Source organism: Cetorhinus maximus, chromosome 10 (assembly GCF_964194155.1).
Source record: "Cetorhinus maximus chromosome 10, sCetMax3.hap1.1, whole genome shotgun sequence".
Classification (NCBI taxonomy): Eukaryota; Metazoa; Chordata; class Chondrichthyes; order Lamniformes; family Cetorhinidae; genus Cetorhinus; species Cetorhinus maximus.
In genome coordinates, this window is record NC_135888.1 from 116,684,639 (window position 1) to 116,695,674 (window position 11,036).

Sequence of the window (11,036 nt, forward strand, 5' to 3'; positions counted from 1 at the left end):
TACGACATGGGCTGTATTGGATTGGTTGGAAGACTGGCTTTTGAGAGACCATGGAAGTGGCTGAGATGGATCATGCACTGGGCACTTCTGCTTGAAAACGGTTATAAATGCTTCAGTTTTGCCTTTTGCACTGATGATAGGTTCCACCATCATTCTGGATGTGTATGTTCATGGACAACCTCTTTACGCTAGGTTTAATTGTCCAGCTCCTTTCACAACTGATGTGGTATGACTGCAGAATTTCAATCTGATCCACTGGTTGTGGGATTCTCTACTCTCTATAGCATACAGCTTTTGCTGTTCAGTAGAAACGTAGTCCGTGGTGTAGTTTCACCAGGATAGGATAACACATCATTTTTAGTTATGCCTGGTGCTGCTCTCCTACATTCCTTGTTGAACCAGATTGGTCCCCTGGCTTGAGGGCAACAGTACAGAGTGTGATATGCCAGGCCATGAGGTTACAGTTGTGCCAGAATACAATGCTGCTGTTGATGCCCCACAGCACCTCATAGGTGCCCCAGTTCTGAGCTGTTAAGATTTATTTTTACCCTATTTAGCACATTGACTGTGTCACATGACATGGAGGTGACCTTAGTGTGAAGGTGAGAGTTGGTCTCCACAGGGATTGTGTGGTGGCCACTCCTACCAATACTGTCATGGACAGATGATTCTGCAACAGTAGATTGGCGAAGATGAGGTCAAGTAGGTTTTGTCACCACCTGCTGGAGACCCAGTCCGGGACTCAGCCATCTAAGCCAATAGCGGTGCTACCAAACCTTCACCAGCATTGAAGTACCTCTCGCAGAGTACATGTAATGCTCTTGCTACAGTCAGTGCTTCTTCCAAGTGGTAATCAGCATGGTGGTGTACTGATTCATTAGCTGAGGGAGGGTGGTATGTGGTAATCAAAGGAGGTTTCCTTCCCCGTATTTGATAATACTACAAGACTTTATGGGGTCCAGAGACAACGTGAGGGTTCTTAGGGCCACTCCATCCTGACTATGTGCCACTGAGTCGCCAACTCTAATGGGTCTGTTGTGCTGGTGGGACGAGGCATACTCAGGAATGGGTGATGGAGGAGTCTGGGATGTTGGGGTAATTTTGAGAGTTGACTAGTTTGTGGGAGCGTTCTAATTTTGGCGCTAGTCCACAAATGTTAATCAAGAGAACTTTGCAGGACTGACTGGGTGGGACGAGCCCAAGCAATACTAAGAATTAGCACATTATTCAAAATGTAGTACCAGATAAGCAAACTTCCAATTTAAAAATCAAGATCAGATTCCAGACTGATGTATTAACATTGATGAAATGCCTTTGCTGAAGCATTCAAAAAGCATTACGTGCTCTCCTGTTAGTGTTTCACATTGACCCAATTACATCAGAACTGGTTACAGCTAGTTTCAGACTAGATATTTTGTGTAGAGTTTCAAACATGACACATCATGAAGCTCTGCTCTGGATGAAATGAATAGGAGCAGTTTTTTTTTGCACTGTTTGCCATTCCCACACTACACAGGCTTCCATGTCCTGAGAAAAGTTGTTTTCCAGCTACTGCTAACTAGCAGAATACCAGATGCGGTAGTATATAGCACTGACAGTTAAGGAGTTTTCCTTTGTCACACTTATACAATTATCTTAATTCAGTACAACGGAATTCCCCCGAATCAATTCTACACTGATACAAGCATCCCATCACCTACTTACAAGCAACAATTGCCCACATGGAGACACCAAATGCAGAGAAGGTGACCTATATACTGAACACCTAAGTCTTATCTGAAGGTATGATCTTTAAGTCTCTGTGGCTCGCCACTTTAATTCCCCTCACATTCTGAGCTCTCAGTATTGGGTTTCATAAAATGTTTCTAAATGCTCACCATATATCCAGGAACAGCAACTTATCTTTCTCAGCATGCATGTTGACTTTAGTAACTTCAAACTGCTTTTCTTTAGAGCAGGGGTTGCTGGTGAGGTGGGGTGGGGTGGTGGCATTCTTGGTTAGCATTGCTCTTCTCTTTTAGGAAATGGCAGACCAACCCTACTTTGTCAGCGTTTTCACTTCTAATTTCAGACCTGATGCGCAGGTCTTCCATTTTCCTTGTTTCTTGCCTTTTGAGCAAACATCACAATGTATCTTAATTATTCCCACACACTTTTTCTCTTTAATGCTTCTTTCCATAGTTGATGTACTGGTTGCCTCATTCCCCTTGCACCTTACTTCTGCTTTTCAATACTTTCCCCTACCCAATTACTGTCTCAACATTCTCGTTAATTTTCTGTTCCGAAGGCTAAAACATTGATCTGCCCGTTCTCTCTGCCGTTACTGTTTTGTTTTCCGCATTTCTACTTGCATTCCAGGTGCAACTGTGTATTTTTATTTGTGAGCAAAGGGGTGCATACGGAAGAATAGATTCCACAGCAACAAGAAAAATTAGGGGAGGTGATTGAAAGCTTAGTCAAACTAGAAGGTTCTGAGAATGGGGAAGATGAAGCAAAATCAAGGGGTTTAGGAAGAGATGGTAGAGTCAAATGAAGGGTCTGCCAGCAATAGTAGAATAAAGTGAGGAGAGGATTTACAAAAGACTTAAGCTGGAAAAAGTGGAAGGTGCCTGTTGGGATGCAGGACAAAGATTGGATGGGGTGAAACCATGAACATATTTGCACACAAGTGACAATTCTGAAGTCCATGCACTTAAGAATGAGGAATCAGTGACACAAGGGCACAAAAAATAGCAGTGGTCCACTTGGCCCCTCGGGTCTGCTCCTAAGGTCATGGCTGATCTGATTGCGGCCTCAGCTCTACTTTCCTGTCTGCCCACCATAACCCTCGACTCCCTTGTTGATCAAAAGTTAACTCAAGTCTTGAATAAATTCAATGACCCAGCCTCCACTGCTCTCTGGGGAAGAGAGTTCCTCAGGCTAACGACACTCAAAAAAATTCTCCTCACCTCCCTCTTGAATGGGAGGCCCCTAACATTGAAACTTTGTCCCTTGGTTGAAGGCTCTGCCACCACCCACGCGCACCACTCCCCCCAACCCCCCGACTCTCACTCTCCCACGTGCACCCCCCCATCCCGAGGGGAAACATCCTCTCAGCATCCACCCTGTAAAGTCCCTTCAGAGTCATAATGCTTCAATAAGATCACATCATTCTTCTAACCTTGAATGACTGTAGGTCCAACCTTTCCTCATGCCACAACCCCTTCATCCCAGTAATCAGTCTAGTAAACCTTCTCTGAATTTCTTCTAATGCAATTATATTCTCCCTCAAGTAACGAGACCAAAACCATACACAGTACTCCAAGTGTGGTCACACTAAGGCCTTGTACAGCTGTTCCCCTTAGAATAAATGCCAACATTCATTTGCCTTCCTAATCATTTGCTATACCTGCACATTAATTTTGTGATTTATCTACCAGGACACCCAGATCCCTCTGTGCCATTCAGTTCTACAGTCTCACTCCATTTAAATAATATACTGCTTTTCTATTCTTCCTGCCAAGGACATTTTCCCACATTATATTCCATTTGCCAATTTTTTGCGTACTCACTTAACCTACGCCCCTTTGCAGACTCCTTATATCCTCTTGACAACTTACTTCCCTACCCGAGTCATCACCAAATTCAGTACCACATGCTTGGTTCCTTAATATAAGTCATTGATATAGATTGCAAATAGTTGAGGCTCCAACACTGAGCCCTGTGGCGTTCCATTAGTTGCAGCTTGCTAACTTGAAAATGATCCATTTATCCCTACTCTTCTGCTTTCTGTCAGCTAACCAATCCTTTATATTATGCTAATATGTTACTGCCTACACCATGAGCTCTTATTTTGTGAAGTAACCTTTGATGTGGCACCTTATCGAATGCCTTTCAGAAATGCAGGTACACCACATCTACAGGTTCCACTTTGCTTGTTACATCTTCAAAGAATGCCAATGTATTAGTCAAACATGGTTGCCCTTTCACAAAACCATGTTGACTCTGCCTGGCTATATTATGATTTAATAAATATCCTGCTATTACCTCCTTAATAATGGATTCTAGAATTTTCCCTATGACAGAGGTTAGGCTAACTGGCCTATAGCTTTCTGCTTGCTGCCTCCCTCCTTTCTTGAATAGAGCTGTTAAGTTTGTGGTTTTCCAATCCACTGGGACCTTTCCAGAATCTAGGGAAATTTGGAAGCCAGACACAAAAGACTGTTCAACACTTCTGCCATTTCCTTGTTTCCCATTATTAAAAGGGGGCAGTGCTCACTTAGCTACTCTTTCCATTTTTAAAAACTCGTACCGTCTTTATACTTCTATCTAGCTTTCTCTCATACTTTCAATTTCTCAATCATTCTTTGCTAGTTTCTAAAATCTGCCCACTCTTCTGAATTACCACTAATCATCGCAGAATTGTATGTATTTTCTTTCAATTTGTTACAATCCTTAATTTCCTTAGTGAGCCATGGAATAGCTAAATGGAATATATCTTTACTGATGTTAAACATTTCCTTAAAAAGGCTGACACCGCAGCTCTTCTGTCCTACCTTTTAATCTATTTTCCCAGTTCGCTTTTGCAACCCTGTCTTCATAAACCTAAATAAAGGCAATTACAAGGGTAAGATACTAGTCTTAGATCCACACTTCTCACCTCCAAACTGAAGACAAGGAAACAAGTAAAAATAGAACAAAAGTGTGATTTGATGAGTTATTGAATTAGCAGAGGGCCATTGAGAACTAACACGTCAATATAAAAACAAACTTGATGATATATCTGCCTTATCTGTAGCCAACACATTGGTGTCCTTGAACTTTGCAAAAATCATCATGTGTGCATTTCCTATCGCACAGATTTTACAGCACAAATAGGCCATTCAGCCCAACAGATCTCTGCTGGTGTTTATACTCCACATAAGCCTCCACCCATCTTACTTCATCTCACCCCATCAGCACATCAATTGCAGAAAACAATGGTCACATCCCAAAAAGATGGCAACTATATAAAGCGTCCTCATAATAAACTCAACTGTACCCTTCATATGCAGTCATATATGCAGACATTCAATATAAATTAAACTGAACAATTTATTCATAAGTAACATGACTTCTAAAACTTTAGATGAAATGAGATAATGAACTAACCAAATCATTATAACTGATACCTGTAGGATGTAACACAGGACAGAAAAACCCAAGCAATATTACCAGCTCTTGTATTGCTCTGTGATCAGGGATAACGTAGTGCAACATAGGCCTGCTCCGCCATTCAATATAATGGCTGATCCTCTATCTCAATGCCGTACTCCCACTCTCTCCCCATACCCCTTAAATTCGAGTCCAGAAATCTATTTCCTTAAATATATTCAGTGATTTGGCCTTCACAGCCTTCTGCGGTAGAGAATTCCACAGGTTCACCACCCTCTGAATGAAGACGTTTCTCCTCATCTCAGTCCTAAATGGCCTACCCTGTATCCTGAGACTGTGAGCCCTTGTTCTAGACCACCCTCCAGCCAGAGGAATCATCTCTACATCTAGTCTGTTCAGACCTGTCAGAATTGTATATGTTTCAATGAGATTCCCTCTCATTCTTCTAAACTCCAGGGAATTTAGGCCTAGTCAACCCAATCTCTCTCATATGACAAAACTGCGATCCCAGGAATCAGTCTGGTGAACCTTATATCCACAATACTCCAGGTGTGGTCTCACCAAAGTGTACACCTGCAGTAAGACATCCTTGCTCCTGTACTCAAGTGCTCCCGCAATGAAGGCCAACATGCCATTTGCCTTCTTAACTGCTTGCTGCACCTGCATGCTTGCTTTCAGTAACTAGTATACAAGGACACCCAACATTTCCCAATCTATCACCATTTAAATAATACTCTGCCATTCTGTCTTTCCAACTGAAGTGGATAACTTCACACTTATCCATGTTATACTGCATCAGCCATGTATTTGCCCACTCACTCAACCTGTCTAAATCACCCTGAAGCCTCAACATCCTCACCACTCACATTCCCACCAAGTTTCGTGTTGTCAGCAAACTTGGAAATATTACATATAGCTGGGGCTCAAACACCGATCCCTGTGGTCCACTAGTCACTGCGTGCCACTCCGAACAAGACCCATTTATTCCTATACTCTGTTTCCTGTCTGCTAACCAATTTTGAATCCATGCCAATGTTACCTCCAATCCCACGTGCTTTAATTTTGCACACAAACCTCTTACATGGGACGTCATCAAAAGCTTTCTGAAAATCCAAATACACCACATCCACTGGTTCTCCCTTAGCTATTCTGCTAATTACGTCCTCAAAACACTCCAGTAGATTTCCCAAACATGATTTCACTTTCATAAATCCATGCTAACTTTGTCTATTCCTGTTGATATTTTCTAAGTGCTTTGTTATCACATCCTTTATAACAGCCTCTAGCATTTTCCCTACTACTGATGTTAGGCTAACTGGTCTCTAATTCCATGCTTTCTCCCTCCCTCCCTCCTTTTTTAAATAGTGGAGTTACATTTGCCACCCTCCAATCTGCCGGGGCTGTTCCAGAATTTTGGAAGATGACATCCAATTCATCCACTATTTCCATGGCCACCTCCTTTAGTGCCCTGGGATGTAGATTATCAGGACCTGGGGATTTATCGGCTTTCGGTCTCATTAATTTCTCCAGCACTTTTTTTTTCAGTAATACTAAATTCCTTCAATTTCTCCTTCTCACTAGACCCTTGGTTCCCTAACATTTCTGGGAAGTTATTTGTGTCTTCCTCCATGAAGAGAGAACTAACGTAGTTGTTTAATTGCTCTGTCATTTCCTTGTTCTCTATTATAAATTCTCCCGTTTTGGACTGTAAGTGTCCTACATTTGTCTTCACTAATCTTTTTCTTTTTACATACTTACAGAAGCTTTTATGTTCCTTCTAAATTTACTCTCATACTCTCTCTTAATCAAACTCTTGGTCCTCCTTTGCCGAATTCTAAATTGCTCCCAATCTTCAGACTTGCTACTTTTTCTATCAACTTTATATGACTCCTCTTTGGATCTAATACTATCCTTAATTTCTTTTGTTAGTCATGGTTGGGCATCTTTTCCTGTTATGCTTTTGCATCAGAAAGGAATGTATAACTCTTGCAATACATATACTCGTTCCTTAAATATTGGCCATTGCCTATCCACCTCCATGCCTTTTAATGAAGTTCCCCAATCTATCTTAGCCAACTCACACATCTGTGCTTTTTAATGTTAAATTTATTTAAATTATTAATAGACAGCAGCAGCTTTGTCTTTTTAACTGTATCTCAAAGAGTCCATGCCTTTAAGAGAAAGTTGGAAAGAAAAAAATAGCTTGACAGACTGTAGTTATTCCTAAATGCAAGCAGTATGAGCTTCAATATCTGGTCTCTTCTGAGCCAGGAAATCATAAGGTTGGTACTGGAGGTACTAGGAGTACCTTGAACAGCCCTGGAGTAGGGAGAGAAAAAATGTCCTTAAGATAGATTGGGGAACTTCATTAAAAGGCATGTCGGTGAAGATGAAGACAAAGTGGGGCTCATTTGTTATGCGCTATAAAGTCACACTGTTTACAAAGGTGTATGAAAAGTTTCTACTGCTTTAAATCCTTCAAAAATGAGCATTCCTGCTGCAGAAGTAAAATAGTTCAAACTATTCCTCGGAAATCAAAAATCTACAGTAGCTACCCGCACCTATTCTTTTTTTGTGGACCACAAGAAGCATCATTTTGATATTGACCTCTAGCAAAGGTAGATAACAACAACATAGATTTATTAACGCAATTAAAGATCCCAAGGTGCTTCACAAGAGCCATTATAAAACAAAAGTATGACCCCGTGCCACAGCGAAATATTAGGCCAGATGGTCAACAGCTTGGTCAAGGAGGTAGGTTTTAAGTAAGGTCTTAAAGGGGGAAAAAGCGAAGTGGAGAGGCAGAGAAGTATAGGGAAGGTATTCCAGAAGTTGGGGTCTAAGCAACTGAATGGCACAGCCACCAATGGTGGAGTGATTAAGACTAGGAATGCACAAGAGGCCAGAATTAAAGGAGTGCAGATATCTCAAGAGTTGTGGGGTTGGAAGAAATTACAGAAATAGGGAGAATGAGTCCATGAAGGCATTTGAAAACAAGTATAAGAATTTTAAAATCAAGACATTACTTGATCGGAAGCCAATGTCGGTCAGGTTGCTTAGTGGGCTTATTGTTTTCTCATCTCTGAAAATCCCTAATGGCGATCAGAGTGACAGAGGACCTGATACTACCAGGCATTTTTGGAAGCTGATTATAGGGAAAAATAAATTCTGTAATGTGATTCATTGTATACGAAGTACGTTGAAACGGTTGAGGGTTGTGAGAAGTCATTATACAAATGTAGGTATTTTAATGAATCCTCTACCAGCTATCATATGGTCTCATAGTTTAAATTGTGGGTCATGCAGGCTGAGAATATATATCTCATGTGGATCTTAATGTCCTTGGAAGAAGCCCCTATATTTTTTGTGAAAATTTTGAACATAGTTTGGGATGGGTTGAAGGACAGTCCTTTCAAATGCTTTTGAAAAGACTGGCAAATGCCATTTACCTTGGCTTTCATTGAAGGCAAAAATCAACCAAAGTAATAGAAAGAAGTTTTCAATCTCAAGAGATCATAGAGGTCATACACTCAATGGGGTACTTTTTGATGGATAGTCAGATGTTGTAAATATATCAGATAAGTTGCACAAAAAAGACCTCACAAATTGAAATGAAAATGATCCAGGTAATCTGATTTAGTGCTGTTGGTTGAGGATAAATATTGGCCTGAACAGTGGAGGGATCTATTCAGGATTTTACTGCCAAACCACACACAACTGGTACTATTTTGTTTACTAGTTCATGATTTTCAGCAAACAGAATAATTTCAAAATCAACAAGCAATGGACAAACAAGTCAAAAATCCTAAAACTACACAAGTTTAATGCTGTGATTCTGTTCTCTGCAGGCACTCAGCCTCACAAGTCAAACAAGTAATGTGACAGGTATGGTGCAAATCTGATCCAAAAATGGGACAGTCCATTTAGAACAGGGGAAGCAAAATAGATTAAAACAAACATTTGAAACAAATTTATACGTAACATATTAGAACAGCTCAGTTTAAGAAAAAAACAATAGTCTGGCTACGGATTTCATTTCAAGTCATAATAGTAATTTAAAATACTAATTACCCTTAACATTCATATTTCAAGTGTCAGTTTTAACGCAAGGAAATGAGGCAATCCTAAGAAAATATTGCAGAATAATCTGGAACAATGCCATTGTTTAGTAAGCCTTCCCATGAGGCTAATTCTCACTCCCCTTCTCTGTCCCTTATCCTGTTTTCCAATTTTATGTACATGGCTACAGACCATGGCTCATCACCATTGTGATATCACAGGAACAGCTTCATTGCCAACACTGTACATTCAAAACTGCCCATGAGTAAAAAAAAATCTACAAGTTTATTCAGGAATCAAACTATACATTAAACATAGCTACTCAACAAACAATTTGAAGAAAGAAACAAACCATCACTAAAAAATACACTCGGAGAATGCAAATAGCGGCATTTGTATTTAAACAAGCTTCATGGTATTGAAGAAAATGGCAAAGGCAATACACATTTTAAATCTAATATAAAACCAGGCTCAATTCATGGCAGTTGTGGACAACTATAAATAGATTACGCTACATACCACTTGCTGGTCCAAGACAACTTAGCTGATAGAGCCAACACTTGCCACAATTCAGGATAATGGACCCCAGCAGGTTTTGTCAAGACAAAACGTTCCTAAGTTCGCACTTTGTCACCAGTACATAAATGCGGTCAATATTAAAAGATAACTTCAAACATAGCAAAATTAGATTAATAGATTAACCACCGCTCAGAACACTTTGCGGGGGGGGGGGGGGGGGAGTCTATGTCGTATGTTCTTCCGTTCCTTTTCCGAGAAACTGCATGGTTAATCCTATTGCTGCCAACAATTCTGACGGTGGACATCTTTGTCAATGGATTTGTAGTTCTTATCGAGCGCCTCAATTACCTTCCGATAGTGTTTATTGGTCGGGAAGGACAACTACTCCCGGGATGCAGTGTTGCTGCGATGCGCAGACTCACCTCCTGCAGACCCCGTTTGAACAAAAGGCTTCGGCCCCATTGACGTCGCACGGACTTAAAAAAAACGGGCCGGGGGCTTTGGGGGGGGGGGGGGGGGGGAGAGAGACAAAATTCAGCAGATCACACCTCAATCCTCCATCGCCCCGAAGGACAGCAGTTCGGGGACAAGCATTAAAAACAAACTTAAGACTAAGGGCCAGGTTTAAAAAAAAACATTTTTAAAAACGTGAAAAATCTAACGCCCCGGCGTTATTCTCAATGATTTTTTTTTGGCGGGGAGGGGCTGGGGGGATATATTTTTTGATTGAAAAAAAATCAGCTGGAATCCCCACCGGGGGCGGGGGTTAGGGAGAGATACAAGGGTGCAGCGCTCTCCACCTCCCTCCCCCTTCCTTTCCCGACTTGGCGCTTCACAGACGCCTGGGCCCATTGAACACAGCGCAGCCAGTAAACCACAGCGGCGGCTTTGTTTTACCTTCAATCCCGTCTGAGGTCTTGAGCCATTCTCGCAAAGCGACACCAAACCGGGGAGGGTGGGGGAAGAAAAGGAGGATGAACCCCCGCCGGGGGGGGGGAGGAGGAGGAGGAGGGGGGGAAGGTGGTGGTGGTGGCGAGAAGGTCCAACTGAACTGGCCGGGCCGCTCCTATCGCCTCCCGGTCGCACTCAAAAAACGAACAACGCCTCCCTGCCGGATCGCCAGCCGCCTGTAGTGTCCCTTCACAATCATCGCCGTACGATTGTTGTTTTTCTTTTCAAAAAAAGCGAAAAAAAAACGATGCTTTAAAATAAATAAAAGTTTAAAAACAAATGAAATCACGCCGCCGCCATTTTAGGTGCCGGCCCCGAGCAAGAACAGCTGGTAACCAGGGGAGTGTGGGTCACGTGACACCCCGCCAGGGGGC

The 11,036-nt window shown here is 41.8% G+C and overlaps 1 protein-coding gene across 7 annotated transcripts in view; it reads right to left on the minus strand.

The window, feature by feature from the left end:
• aff4 (AF4/FMR2 family, member 4) overlaps positions 1-11,036 on the minus strand; it is a 110,742-nt gene extending 99,706 nt beyond the window's left edge. For 2 of the 7 annotated variants that reach the window (XM_078551040.1, XM_078551036.1), the window contains exon 1: positions 10,609-10,898. The gene's annotated coding sequence lies outside the window, so the exon portion shown is untranslated. Of the gene's footprint in view, positions 1-9,711; positions 9,844-10,133; positions 10,158-10,608 lie in introns of those variants that run through there. The other 5 variants (XM_078551042.1, XM_078551041.1, XM_078551043.1 and 2 more) reach the window with 5 other exon arrangements.